Consider the following 14,242-nt stretch of genomic DNA (forward strand, 5'->3'; position numbering starts at 1 on the left):
TTTATTCCTAGGTATTTCATATAATTTTTTTGTTGTAATTGTAAGAGGGCTCTTTCCCCCTGTATATTTTCTATTTTTGTTATCAGTATTAAAAAAAAAAAAACTTTAAAAAATCTAGCTCATATTTCCAGATAGTTTTGGCTTCTCAAAACAGAATAAGCACAAAGGATACTATCATTTGTGGCAGTACAGTGTGTACTATGTGGACTTGATTTATGAGGTATGACTGTTTGAGACTGTTTAAGGAAACAGAACATACCAGAAGCTATATCTTAATGAATATGATCCTTCCAAGCTGGTTATGTTGAGAATCTGTACATTTATGGCAACAAGAACAACTTACTCTAAAAACAACAAAAGGTATATATCCTAAAGCAAAAAAATTGCCACCACTGAGGATATGAAAAAGAATCAATTAGCTTGCTATGAGGAAATTATCTGAAAATAATGTTTTCAAAGATGTTTTACTGTTATTGGAATAAATAGTAATCTCTTAAGGTGATTTATTTGAAAGGACAACACTTATTTTGATGTAAAGTTGTAATTTTTAGTTAAACAACATAACTTTATAGGCACACCTTATGTTATCAGGTGGCAAAGAGATGGCCGACATGTTTTTTGTGTTTGCTATTGTTGTTTTAAAAGAATCATTTAATCAGATTGTTTTTTGTATTAAATAAGATTCCAGTTGCCCCAGGCATTATGGATTGGCGGTGTTTCAGCTGTTTGGGAAAATGGAATTTGCCAGTTTTCTAAGATCATCTAAAATAAACAAATTTCTTTTCATCCACATTATGGATTTTGAAAGCATGTGTAGTCTAGCCTGGTATCTTAATCACCAATTAAAATGCTCCTGTGGAAAATGTGGTTCTGAGCTCTTAATAGCTGACTTACAAATGGTCTTAGAAATAAGACCTTTTATAGATTGAAGATTACTATGGTTTCTCTACATATTGTGGTCCTTGGAAGTTAAGACTATAATTAACATTCTCAATTATTCTCAAGCACCTTGCTGTGGCATTATTATTCACGGGCTATTTGTTTTAATCATTCTTAAATGTATTGATATTTTAGTTTATGTAATTTCTGAATAAGTTTATTATATGTTAAGTAAAGAGTGCTTGTGCTTTTTTTCTTTGGGTGAGGAGTCTGACTCTAGGTCAGAATCGTATGTGTGATCTTTCAGGCCTAGCAGTTAGCAATTAAGACTTTTCCTGCAAGGCCTCATCGGGAGAAGCCGCCATCCGCACACCAGAATTGGTGTACAGCCAGTGCACTGCAGTTTTCTGTAGGGATTCCAGTCAAGCCTTCCCCCACCCACCCCCCGCCCTGCCTCACCCCACTCTGTGTGGCCATGCTTTTATGTATATCTGCATTCTGATAAAGTGAATGCATATGTGGGGACCCACAAAATGGATGTCACGCCAGTGGCCTGGTCAAGGTCACATTTCTAAACCTTTGTCAGCCTGCCCTTATGGGAAACACCTGTCAAGGAAACCTAACATACTACAATCACAATCCTTCCAACCTAATTTTAGCTAGCTCACCTTACCCTAGAAAACAGGACCTGCTAGCCTTATAAGGAAATCCCTGACCTCCTAGGCAATCATGCTGTGTTTCCACATTGCCTCTTCTAATGTACTATAAAACTTGCTCTTGCCCAGAATCCCCCGGGAAGAGTGTTCCACTGCTAGTTTTTTCATTTGACAATTCCTAGACCAGATGCCTGCATTCAGAGGACTCCTTATTGGGGGCCTCTGCGGAGACCCTTTCTCCACTTTGGCTCAGTACCATTCCTCTCTTAGCTCTTCCCTTCTTCCTAAACCCCCAACGCTGCGCCGGTCCGTGCGCCCACAAAAAGGCATTAGCCTCTTTTTCAGGGGTCTGGGGCAGTGAGACAGTTTCCCCCATCTTTGTTGCATCCACTTGATCCTTGCCTGGTGTCATTCCACATGGGAAAATGGAACACTGGGGAGCTGGTGCCTCTTTTTGCCTTTTGTTTACACTGTTAAGGTAAGTAAAAGGCTTGATTGTTACTTTCAGTTTGCCTTTTTGTCCTAATGGGCCACCTCAATACCTGATTGCTCAATAGAGGGAAGTGGGAATGGGGTTCCTAATTATTTGTGATTTTTTTTTTTTTCCTTTTCAAGCTTTAAGGGGCGTCTTTTAGAAATGTTTCTGGAATTCACTGAATAATAGTTTGACTTTACATTTGTGAAACACTATGTCGTTTATAATGTTCTTTGTAAAAACTTTGTGACTTCGGAATTATCTCCATTTAAGAAATGAGCCTTAGGCAAAGTAAGTGACTTTCCCAAAAATCATGATTAATGGATTGGCTGTACCATGACTTAAACTTGAGGCTTATTCTGTTCTCAGTTCAGCACTTTCTACTATACCACCCCACTTCATTGGTAAATTACTCTTTCACTTTCTTGGGAAGTTGGGACTACTTTAGGGCTGAATAATAAGCATAGCAGATCAAGTAGGAAGCTTGATCCTGTGGTATTCATGAAGCCCTATGGAAATTGTAAGGAGAGCCAGACCAACGGTAACAACAGTAATATCAACTAAAGTTTATTGAGCACTTATCATGCACCTAGCACTATGCTACATTATGCTAGATAGATCACCTTCTGTAACCCTCCCATGTTTTGCAATAATCTTATTAGTCACATTTTATTGAGGAAATTGAGGTTAACAAAGTTAAGTATCATGTTAGAGGTTATATGGTAGTAAGTGGCAGATCCTGGATTCAACTTAATCCAAACCCTTTGCCTCTTCACCTGAAATTGTTTTCCAAGGAGAATTGAGGTGATTCTGCCCTACTTGGAGTATTTCTGCTGTTAAGGAAGAGCGGGAGAAGAATCCTCTGGAACAGAATCTTCTAATACTGTATTTCTCAATGTTGAAAAATATATAAACCTTCATTTAAAGGAAAAAATTCTCAGACCCCTGAGTTGATATTTTACTATATTATTAACACAAATCTGGTTATAAGCTCCTTGTACATAGAGCTATTATTCAACTATAAAATCAAAATAAGCACAAATACAACCACAAAGCCAATAAAATTCAAATTAACAACATTATAACGTGACTGCTGATGTTTTACCAAAACTAAATTGCAGCTCTCATTATAAACAAGGTACTGACCACCACCACACAGATTCTTTGGACTTCATCCCATCTGAACTGTGTATGCTATGTGTCTTCTCAATTCCCTCACCACTTTTCTCAACTCAAAATACTGCAGAATCTTTTTACAATGTGCTGTATACTCAGATGCATCATTTCTATCTTATATCTGTGCTGCTTGTTGCAACAAGATCATAAATGCACATATAGGCACTGAAATCAAGTAGAAGTTATACATTTGCTCCTACTGATTTTATTTTTTAGATTATCATAATAAATATACAATTTAAAAAGTTGTCATAGGATCTTAGATGTGTCCAGTGGGGGATTGTTCCTGAGGAGCAAAGGATGGAGATTTATTATAATGACCTGCTGAAGATTAAAATGAGGTGGTAGTTGGGGGTCCATATTTCAGCTTTTTGTCCATGCTATAAAGTTTCTTTTTCCTAGGTGTTCATGGCCTTGTGGTTCGGCCACACTGTAAGCATCTCTCATTCAAATAGGATTTCCTTCTCCTTGTTACAGCATTACTGTTTTTGTTACTAGGTGACATGGGTTAAACTCAGAAGGCCTAATTACTAACCAGTACCTTCTGTCTGTCTTTCCTTCCCCTTGTTTCTGTTTAACCCAGACTTCAACCACATCAAGTCCATCAACCTTTCCCAATCCCTCCTTCTCCTCTCTCCTCTTTATTTTTAAATTTCTAGTCATTTTGGGCTTTTATGGTCATTTGTTATATTCTCCCTCAATTCCACATCCTAAATCACCATTACTTTCTGTACTACAAGCCTAGACAGGCCTAATCTAGGTAAAACCACATATTTTCCCTCAGACTGCCTGGTGGTAGAGGAAATCACATAACTGCTATATTATTTAGGTTACTTTTGGTTGGAGATAACAGAAAACTCAGACTGGCTTAAACAATTAAGGGAATATATTGGCTCAATAACCGAAAAAGCCAGATGTGGGACTGGCTTCAAATGAAACTTAATCTAATTAACAGTGGGACCTAACTTCTTTTTATTTTCCCAATTTTCCTTCTTCAGAGTTGGCTTCATCCTAAATGTGTACCGTGCCATCATCCTTAGGCCAGGTAGCTTCAAGATAGCTTTTGTCATGGACTGATATTGTGTCCCCTTCCCCCAAATTCATATGTTGAAGCCCCAACCCCCCCCACGTGACTATATTTGGATAAGGCCTTTATGGAGGAAATAAAAGTTAAGTGAGGTGATAAGGGTGGAGCCCTAATCCAATAGAACTGTGTCCTCATAAGAAGAGAAAGAGATACCCGAGATCTCTCTCTCCACAAGCATGCAAGATGGAAGGCCATGTGAGGACACAGCAAGAAAGCAGCAAGAAGGACCTCACCAGACACCAACCCTGATGCCACCTTGATCTCGGACTTCTGGCTTCCAGAACTGTGAGAAAATAAATTTCTACTGTTTAAGCCACCCAGGCTGTGGTATTTTGTTAAGGCAGCCTGAGCTGACTAATACAGCTTTCAGTAGCTCCAGGGCTTCATGCTTCCTCTTTCATGTGTAACAGGTATGAGAAATCATCTTTGTCCCAAAATTTCTAGCACTAGACCTAAGAAATGCACTCTGTTGGCCAGATTTAGTCTGATGCTCACCTCTCAACCAGTCACAATGCCCACAGATTTGGAATGTACTGATTGGCTCAGTGTAGGTTATGCAGTCCATCTCTGGCTTCAGCCAGGTCCACTGTGGCTTCTCTGCAAACTCATAGATCCCAAGTCCATGAGCTATTGGAAGTGGGGAGTGAGTACTCAGGAGGCAGCTAATAAATGATCACTAATTTGAGTTGCAACTTCATGTGGGCCAATTATGTTGTTGACATTACTTTACTCAAATGTTGTTAGTTTCCTTTCTCATTTTTTTTTTTTTCCTGTTCCTTCTTTTCTCAAGTTCCCTACCTTGCAGCCTCTTACTTCACAAAGAAGAGAGCATTGGGAAAGGGCTCTCTTAACAATCTTCCCTTCCCCTACAGACACACCTGTTCTCACTCATCAGAGGATGAGATTGTTCTTGATGCCTTACACGAATAACATGTTTTCCGTGTACTTATTCCCCCTCCCTACCTCCCACTACTCGAAACTTGTTTGTCAACAATCCATCTCTTTCCAGTATCTTCAGTCTATTTTGTTTCCGACACTGGGTTTTCTCTCATCCTACAAAGATACTTAGGATTCTTTGCATCTAAACAAATACTTCTTTGACCTAGGGAATCCCTTAAGATAAGGCCCAAGTTCTCTTTTCTTCGCCACTGCCTATCAGAGTCGTCTACGTTTACTACCTCCCCTACCCCAGTGACCTACTTATTCCTGAAGTCTGCATTCTGCCAGCACAGCCAGGATTCAAATCACTTTGATAAAGGTCATCATTGATCTGTGCCTTCAAAACCAATTATTTATTTTTAGCTTCTCCTTTTTTAATGTTCTTTAGTATTTGATCACATAAACTGGTTCCTCTTCCTCTACCTGCCTCCTAAGTATTGTATTCCCTTGAGTTCTATCTATCTCCTTTTTTTCTTGATCAATTCATCATGACTTCACCCACCAACCTGTAGACCAGTGACTTGTCTCTGAAATCTATATCTCTAATGCCTACTAATTACCTGAACTCATTTCCAACTATCTTTTGGGGATATTCATTTGAATGTATTGTGGGATCCTTAAAATTTGTCATGTGCAAACTGACCTTATTCTCTTCCCTTCCCTACCCACATCCCACCATTATCCACCTTTTTTGAACTCTGTCGTGAATAGTGTCATGATCTACCCAGTTACCCAGGCCAGAAATCTTGGCTCATATCTGACTTCATCCTGCTTTCACAGCTAGTCATTTCAGAAAATCTATTGGTTCAGCTTCTAAAGTGTGTCTTGACTTTGCCCCTTCTTTGATTCTCATGCCACTATCTTTGGCTCTCATGATCTGTGACAAATTCTTCTTGAGTGTAGCCCTCATCTAATCAATTCTGTATAGGAGTGGTTCTCAGTCATTGATGTGCACCAGGATCATATGTGAAGATTTAAGAAGCTGTAGATGCCCCAGTCCCAGAGCTTTGGTTTTTACTGCTCTCGTTTAGGGCGCAGTGATTGGCAGGATAAGACCATCATAACAATCTCTATAAAATACAATCTGATCATGTTGTTTACCTGTGTAGAACTCATCAGTTGTTGACAGTGTCTATAAGAAAATATTCAAACTGCTTAATTTGGTATACATAAAGATTACTCATTATCTGGCCCCTGCCTAATTTTCCGGCCTTATAATCATTTCTCCACTCCAACCTCCATCTGTCCCTCACATCATAGGCTCTAAGCATATAAAATTACTTTTAAAAAATAAACGTTTAATTTTAGAATAGTTTTAGATTTACAGAGAAATTGTGAGAATAGTATAGTTACCGTATACTCCATACCGGATTCCCCTATTATTAATATCTTACATTAGTATCTATATTTGTCACAATTAATGAACCAATATTGATATGTTATTGTTAACTAAAGTCCATAGTTTATTCAGATTAAAAAATTTTTTTTCACCTAATATCCTTTTTCTGTTACAGGATCCCATCCAAGATACACTACATTTAGTTGTCGTGTCTCTTTAGGCTCTTCTTGGCTCTGACAGTTTCTCGGATTTAACTTGTTTTTGAAGACCTTGACAGTTTGGGGGAATACTGGTCAGGTATTTTGAAGAATGTTTCTCAGTTGGGGTTCGTCTGATGTTCTTCTCATGATTAGACTGGAGTTATGGGTTTGGGGGAGGAAGAAGAATACAGAGGCAAAGTGCCATTCTCATCATATCATATAAAGAATATGTCCTGTCAACCTGACTTATCATTGTTGATGTTGACCTTGATCACCTGACTGAGGTAGTGTTTGTCAAATTTCTCCCCTGCAGAGTCACTCCCCCATATCCCATACTGTACTCTTTAGAAGGAAGTAACTCTGCACAGCCCACATTTAAGGAATGAGGAGTTATGTTCCACCTCCTTGAGGGTGGAGTGTCTACATAAATTATTTGGAAGTCTTCTGCATGAGAGATTTGTCCCTTCTCCCCCATTTATTTATTTATTTATTTATTCAATCAACCATTTCTATCAATATGAACACATGGATATTTATTTTATATTTTGGGTTATAAGCCAAAATTATTTTGTGGTTCAGAGTATCAGTATTTCAGCTTTGGCCATTGGGAGTGCTTTCAGTTGGCTTATGTGTCCCTCTGACATATCCTTATCATTGTGGGTTGTTTTTTTGTTTTTGTTTGAGCAGTTTCTTACTTTCTGGCACCATGCTACAGGCTCATTTTATATATTCCCTGCCCCAATCCTAGCATCAGCTATTTTTCCAAGGAGCCCTGATTCCTTTTATTAGAGAATGGTATTAGAAACCAAGATGGTCCCTGGTGTGCTTGTTGCTACAGGGGTATGTTTGCCTCTCAACTAACAGAATAAGGAAATATATGTGTGTATGCTAACCCATGTATATACACACATCTATAATTAGTTCTGTATGTAACATCTGTATTTATATTAAGCTAAATATGAGTTCATACTGATGACTCCAATTCTAATTCATTACCATATGAATTATTCTAGCCTTCTCCCCTCACTTATCTATAACCTTCCACTCCTGGTGAGAAACCTGATTCCCACCATCTGCTTCTTAATTGTTAAATTCCAGTGTATTTGTATAGTGACTTCAGAATTGTTAACCCTTTATCAACTAAAGCACAGTGCTTATTACAATTCTTACTGCCCTTAGTCTTACAGACTCTACTCATTTCCAAAGTTACTTAGCATCTTTCTTCAAATTACTTTTGCTTCCCTGAATATACCATATGTTTTCATACTTCTTTGTCTTTATTTGTGCTAGTCCCTCTGTCTGGGGTGCCCTGGCTTTTACCCTTATCTCCTTGGGATATTACCATTCACTCTTCTAGACCCAGCACAGATGTTGCCTTCACCAGGAAGCTTTCCCTAGCCACAACCAAGAGACTTAATCACTCATGCCTCTGTACTTTAATAGCACTTTATGCCCACCTCTATTACACATTTATCAGGACTCTGTTTGCATCTCATTCTTCTTCACTTGGTGGTAAGGTTCTTTTTTTTTTTTTTTTTAATTTATTTATTTCTTTTTGGCTGCATTGGGTCTTTGTTGCTGCATGTGGGCTTTCTCTAGTTGCGGTGAGCGGGGGATACTCTTTGTTGCAGTGCATGGGCTTCTCGTTGTGGTGGCTTCTCTTACTGCAGAGCACGGGCTGTAGGTGCGTGGGCTTCAGTAGTTGTGGCACACGGGCTTAGTAGTTGTGGCTCGTAGGCTCTAGAGCGCAGGCTCAGTAGTTGTGGCTCACAGGCTTAGTTGCTCCGCAGTATGTGGGATCTTCGTGGACCAGCGCTTGAACGAGTGTCCCCTGCATTGGCAGGCGGATTCTTAACCATTGCGTCACCAGGGAAGCCCTGGTGATAAGGTTCTTGAGGGCAGGAACCAAATAGATTTGTCCCTGTATTCCTAGGACTCAACAGTAATGGATGTTATGTTAGAATCCTCTTGGGTGAAAATTACAGAAAACCTAAGAGTGGCTAAAATATATAAGGATTTATTTTTCTCATCTAGCAGGAAATCCAGAGGAAAGTGGTAACTATCATTGGTTTACCTGTTCAATGATACCGTCAAGAACCAGGCCCTTTCCCTCCCCTGTACACAGCCTCACTTTCCTTTATTCAGGAAAGAGGCAGAGTGAGGGTGTCAGCAAGCCATCCTCCAGCCCCTTTCCCTTCTGTATGGAGGCAAAGACTTTTGCCCTTTAACAGACTTCTGTCCTCTAGAACATGGTCACATGGCTCCTCCAACTGCAAGAGAAGATGGGAAGGTGTATTTTTAGGAAGGCTAATCTTTTCAGTAAGACCAAGATGTTGGAATTAAGCTCCAAGTAATCACAAGGCCACAAGGAGGTCAGGGATCTGTTTCCTATTGGATAAAAGGCCTGAGGGTAGACAGAAGACCAGGCCAAGAAGACTCTTTAAGACAAGAGGAGAAAAGGCTTGATCCCAGTGGGAGCAACATCTGTTATTGATAGAAAGCACAAGTGTACCTAATGAGGAATCTAACATACTCTGACCACCCACTCTATATTCCTAGCATTCTGTATTGCTCCCTGGAAACTTTCAACTTGTCTGTTTTCATGTGGAAATTGTATCATTCTTGTGAATTTTACTTTGCATTCTCTGGCGCCTTTTCTGACTGTGTCATGCCTCCTGTGATGTGACAGTCAAAATTTTACCTGATAGACCATGGTGCAGTTTGCCTTGATTTTTTGCAAGTTATAACTAATTGTAGTTCTTTAAAATAGAATTTACACAGTTCTATAATTTCTGCCTACCTAAATCCCACATTCTTTTGAAATTATGGAAATACATTCATTTGGATGCTTTTATTCGTTAATGTTATATTTCGAGTTTTTGTTTTAAAAATTATTTATTTATTTTTATTTTTGGCTGCATTGGGTCTTCGTTGCTGTGTGCGGGCTTTCTCTAGTTGCGGCGAGTGGGGGCTACTCTTCATTGCGGTGCACAGACTTCTCATTGCGATGGCTTCTCTTGTTGCAGAGCACAGGCTCTAGGTGCACAGGCTTCAGTAGTTGTGGCATGCGGGCCCAGTAGTTGTGGCTCGCAGGCTCTAGAGCACAGGCTCAGTAGTTGTGGTGCACGGGCTTAGTTGCTCCACGGCTTGTGGGATCTTCCCGGACCAGGACTCAAACCCGTGTCCCCTGCATTGGCAGGCAGATTCCTTTTTTTTTTTTTTTTTTTAATAAATTTATTTATTTATTTATGGCTGTGTTGGGTCTTCGTTGCTGCTCACGGGCTTTCTCTAGTTGCAGAGAGCAGGGGCTACTCTTCATTGCAGTGTGCGGGCTTCTCATTGCAGTGGCTTTTCTTGTTGCGGAGCACGGGCTCTAGGCACGCAGGCTTCAGTATCTACGGCAGGCGGGCTCAGTAGCTGTGGCACACGGGCTCTAGAGCACAGGCTCAGTAGTTGTGGCGCGTGGGCTTAGTTGCTCCGTGGTGTGTGGGATCTTCCTGGACCAGGGATCGAACCCGTGTCCCCTGCATTGGCAGGCGTATTCTTAACCACTGTGCCACCAGGGAAGTCCCCAAGGTTTTTGGGGTTTTTTTTTTAAGATTTTTTTTTTTAATTTATTTATTTTATTTATTTATTTTTGGCTGTGTTGGGTCTTCATTGCTGCGCGTGGGCCTTCTCTAGTTGTGGCGAGTGGGGGCTACTCTTCGTTGAGGTGCGCAGGCTTCTCATTGCAGTAGCTTCTCTTGTTGCGGAGCATGGGCTCTAGGCGCGTGCACGCTTCAGTAGTTGTGGCACACGGGCTCAGTAGTTGTGGCTCGCGGGCTCTAGAGTGCAGGCTCAGTAGTTGTGGCGCACGGGCTTAGTTGCTCCACGGCATGTGGGATCTTCCCAGACCAGGGCCTGAACCTGTGTCCCCTGCATTGGCAGGCGGATTCTTAACCACTGCGCCACCAGGGAAGCCCCCCCAAGGTTTTTACATATAACATTCATTTATGACTTGAATTCTTTATAATATTCCATTTTGTGCCAGGGTAGCCTTATTGATACATTAGTCCAAACATGACTGAGTAAATCCTGCATACAAGTGCAAGCATCTCCTGCTATCTAGGGTACCTAGGGTTAGAGCCATTTGCAATGAATCAGAAAGCAGAAGTCTCATTAAGTGTGGAACTCCATTAACTTCATTCATGTGAGTTTTTTACTAGAATTTGTAAGGACTGGTAACACATAAAGTATGCATGTAACTTAATACCTTTTCTCAACCCACCAAATCTGACTACTACTTCCAGAAGTTACTGTAGTGCACACAAATGTGAAATGGCAGGTGAATGAGTTAAAACAGATTTCATTCTGGTCCAGCATGTTTTTGGAGACAACTTCCAGAGAAATTAGAATAGAATGCCCTTCAGATATTCAGGTTTAAGACAGCTTTGAGATGGGTTTACATGAAATCCTTCATATAACATGTGAGTCCCAGTAACCTCTTCTGTGTGTGAGTGCATGGTGACACCTTTAAGGATGGTCTTAGCAAACACAGCATGAGATTCCCATTTTGAAGCTGCAGAGTGATTGACGTCATAGTGTGATAAAAGTGCTCTGCAAATACTTACTGTAATTATTGTTGTTGTTCTGTTCTTGCTAATAACCTTATTTATTCCGTGAAATTATAATCATCCAAAGAGAGATGAAAACAAGATGTACGAGTTGCCTGAGCTCTTTGCCTCACAGATGGTCACCCTCAGAGTTCTCTGAAATTGACAGGGTTAATTGAAGCTTCAGTTTTCACACCTGTAGTTGATACTTAAGTGTTTCTTACCTGTCGCTTTCACTATCCACAACAGTACAACAATAGCACTTTAATTTGCTCTCATTAATTGTAGCCTCTCAGGTAATGTTAGTGCAGCTTTATCTAGATGTTGTTTGTTCCTCTGAATGAAACCTTTGTACCAGCTTCCCAGCCTAGAAGGAAAGCTAAACAGTTACAAAGGTAAAAACATGAATGTCTCACTAATTTACTCATTTAAAGGATGCTCAGAACCCAGGAAACATCCAAGGGAAGTTAACTTTTAAACAAAGGGAAGGCATTTAGTGTATGATTAACGGCAGTTTCTTTCTCTGAGATTTCAGTGAGCTGAGACAACTGGAAATCATTCTTAGGGAGGCAGCTCAGAGCCAGCGAAGTGCTCCAAGGATAATCATTACAGATTCACACAAACAACAGTACTATTTGCTCTAGTTCTTTGGTGCCCTTCCAATAGTATTGAGATGTGAGGAAGCAATCTTAGGCTCAAGCTTAAATAGTAAGTGAAAGAAGTCCTTCTTTGCCTCTACTCCTCAACTGAGTAAAAGTAAAAGACCAGTGAAAAGAACAGGGTGTTAAAATGTTATGTTATTTAGGTTATGCAAGAGCACTTTGCCCGTATCTTGAGATTTGAGTACTGAAAAAGAGAATGACTGTGCTGCCCTACATCTGGGGACTGGTGTCTCCCGGTGGCATTGCTTGCTATTTGATTAAGGCCCAAGAGAAAAAACAGAATTGAGAAAGATGAAGGGAGGGAAGAAATTCTGGGCTTCCTTAAATCAAATACAACAAATTAGCAACCCCAGTAAAGACTGGGGAATCAATACTGTGATCCTTCTTGTATGTGTGGTGTACAAAGGTAGGGCACAAATTGTACATATGTGCATAACAAAGATGTTTTAAAAAAAAGGTAGAGCATAGGCTCTCCCGTTCAACTGTTTGGGGTCAAGTTGAAGCCTCATTAGTTATTGGTTAGGTAACTTTAAGCATGTTACTTTACTTCATTCTGTGTGAGGTTTTCCTATGTAATATGGGTATAAAAATAAGACCCCTTGATAGGGAAATAGGGGTTAAATAAGATAATACATGTAAAGTGCTTAGAACAGGGCCTCAAACATGGTAAATACTTAACTTTTTAAAAATTAGTATTTATATGAAAAATAAATTGGGATTGGTGATTTACTTCCTCAAAGATTTTTTCAAATTGTAATGTATAGCATGCAGTTTTTCCTTTTACTAAAATCATCCCTTTTATTTAAGAAGTACTTAAAACTATTACTCTACAAAAATAACATTTGCAGTTACTTAAAACATGAAATATCCTATATACATCTTACCTATTCCAGAAGAATATGATATAGTTTGTTAGTATGGTAAGGGCTGTGAGTCATTGTGAAAAGGGCCACATTTTAGTGGAAAGCAAAGCATTTAGCCAAAATTTGGAGGTAGGGCAGAGATCTCTTCCCTACAAGTCATCCTTCTACACCAAGGCTGCTGCTTTTGCTGCAAGCATAATGTGGTGTTAGTGGTAAGCTCAGAAAACTTGTGAGTATTAAAACCACCTTCTCCTTGGCTTGTCGTACGATATATATGTGGAACCCAAGTCATTTTATACATTTGTTCATTTCCTTGTATTCTAAAATGGGTGCACACTTACCTACATCTGAGAGCTGGCAGGAAGTCTGTCAGCTCTTCATGGCATACCAGTGTAGTTATAGCATAATAAATGCTATTGATAATGAAATTCTCTCACTCTGATACCCATATGAGCTTCAGTTCCTTTCTGGATCTGTTCCTTAGTGATTGCTTTAGCCAACTGACTATTCGTGACTGAGTCTTGGTGTTGAGATCTCAGAGGGCCATGGCCCTAAAGCCATGCTCCTTCTTCATTCTGTTTCATTTTGACCTTGATAGGACTTGAGAGGAAGAACCACCGTAGGATGGTGAGCTGAGAGTGAGAACCTATAGGCAAAGTAAGTAAAAGAAATACCACTTGATTATATGGACTAGAATTTGATATGGCAGAATCAGTTTGAGCTAAGTTAAGTGAAGCATCAGGACCACAAACCTTTTAAGGTGCTTCCAACAGTAAATTAAAACTCAAACACCTAACAAGAATTTGTGGAGATTTCTTGTTGCCTTCGTATTTCTCTGCTCTGAACTGTTGTAACTCAAACTGCCTTAGCAATTAAAGCACACCAAGACATGCCTAGAAAACTCTTACCAGGCTTCCCTCCTTTGGATATCTGCAAGTTTTATTCCTGACAAACACCTGATAACTAGGAACTATAATGAGAAGCCCTAAGTCTGTGGGAAAACTGCATTGTAATAATGTGGCCAATATTCAGACCTTTATTTCATACAAGTGTACTACTTTTCCACGTTATGCTGGCCTCATAAAACAAATTGAGAAGTGTTCTCTCCCCTATTTTCTGAAAGAGTCTGTGTAAGATTGGTGTTATTTCTTCCTTAAACATTTAATAGTCACTAGTGAAGTCATCAGGGCCTCCAGTTTTCTTTGTAGGAAGGTTTTTTGGTTTGTTTTTTTATTGTGGTAAAATATACATAAAATTTACCATTTTAACCGTTTTTAGGTGTAGAGTTCAGTGGTATTAAGTTTATTCACACTGTTGTGCAAACATCACAACCAGCCATCTCCAGAACTTTTTCATCTTCTCCCAACTAAAGCT

General features: G+C 39.7%; 1 protein-coding gene across 3 annotated transcripts in view; it reads left to right on the forward strand.

The window, feature by feature from the left end:
• METTL8 (methyltransferase 8, tRNA N3-cytidine) overlaps nt 1-14,242 on the forward strand; it is a 79,245-nt gene that overhangs the window by 16,631 nt on the left and 48,372 nt on the right. Inside the window, exon 1 of one of the 3 annotated variants that reach the window (XM_082395421.1) lies at nt 1,367-2,013. The exons of the other annotated variants lie outside the window; for them this stretch is intronic. The gene's annotated coding sequence lies outside the window, so the exon portion shown is untranslated. Of the gene's footprint in view, nt 1-1,366; nt 2,014-14,242 lie in introns of those variants that run through there. 3 annotated transcript variants of the gene reach the window in all.

The sequence above is a fragment of the Balaenoptera borealis genome (assembly GCF_965194805.1).
Source record: "Balaenoptera borealis genome assembly, chromosome: 6".
Classification (NCBI taxonomy): domain Eukaryota; kingdom Metazoa; phylum Chordata; class Mammalia; order Artiodactyla; family Balaenopteridae; genus Balaenoptera; species Balaenoptera borealis.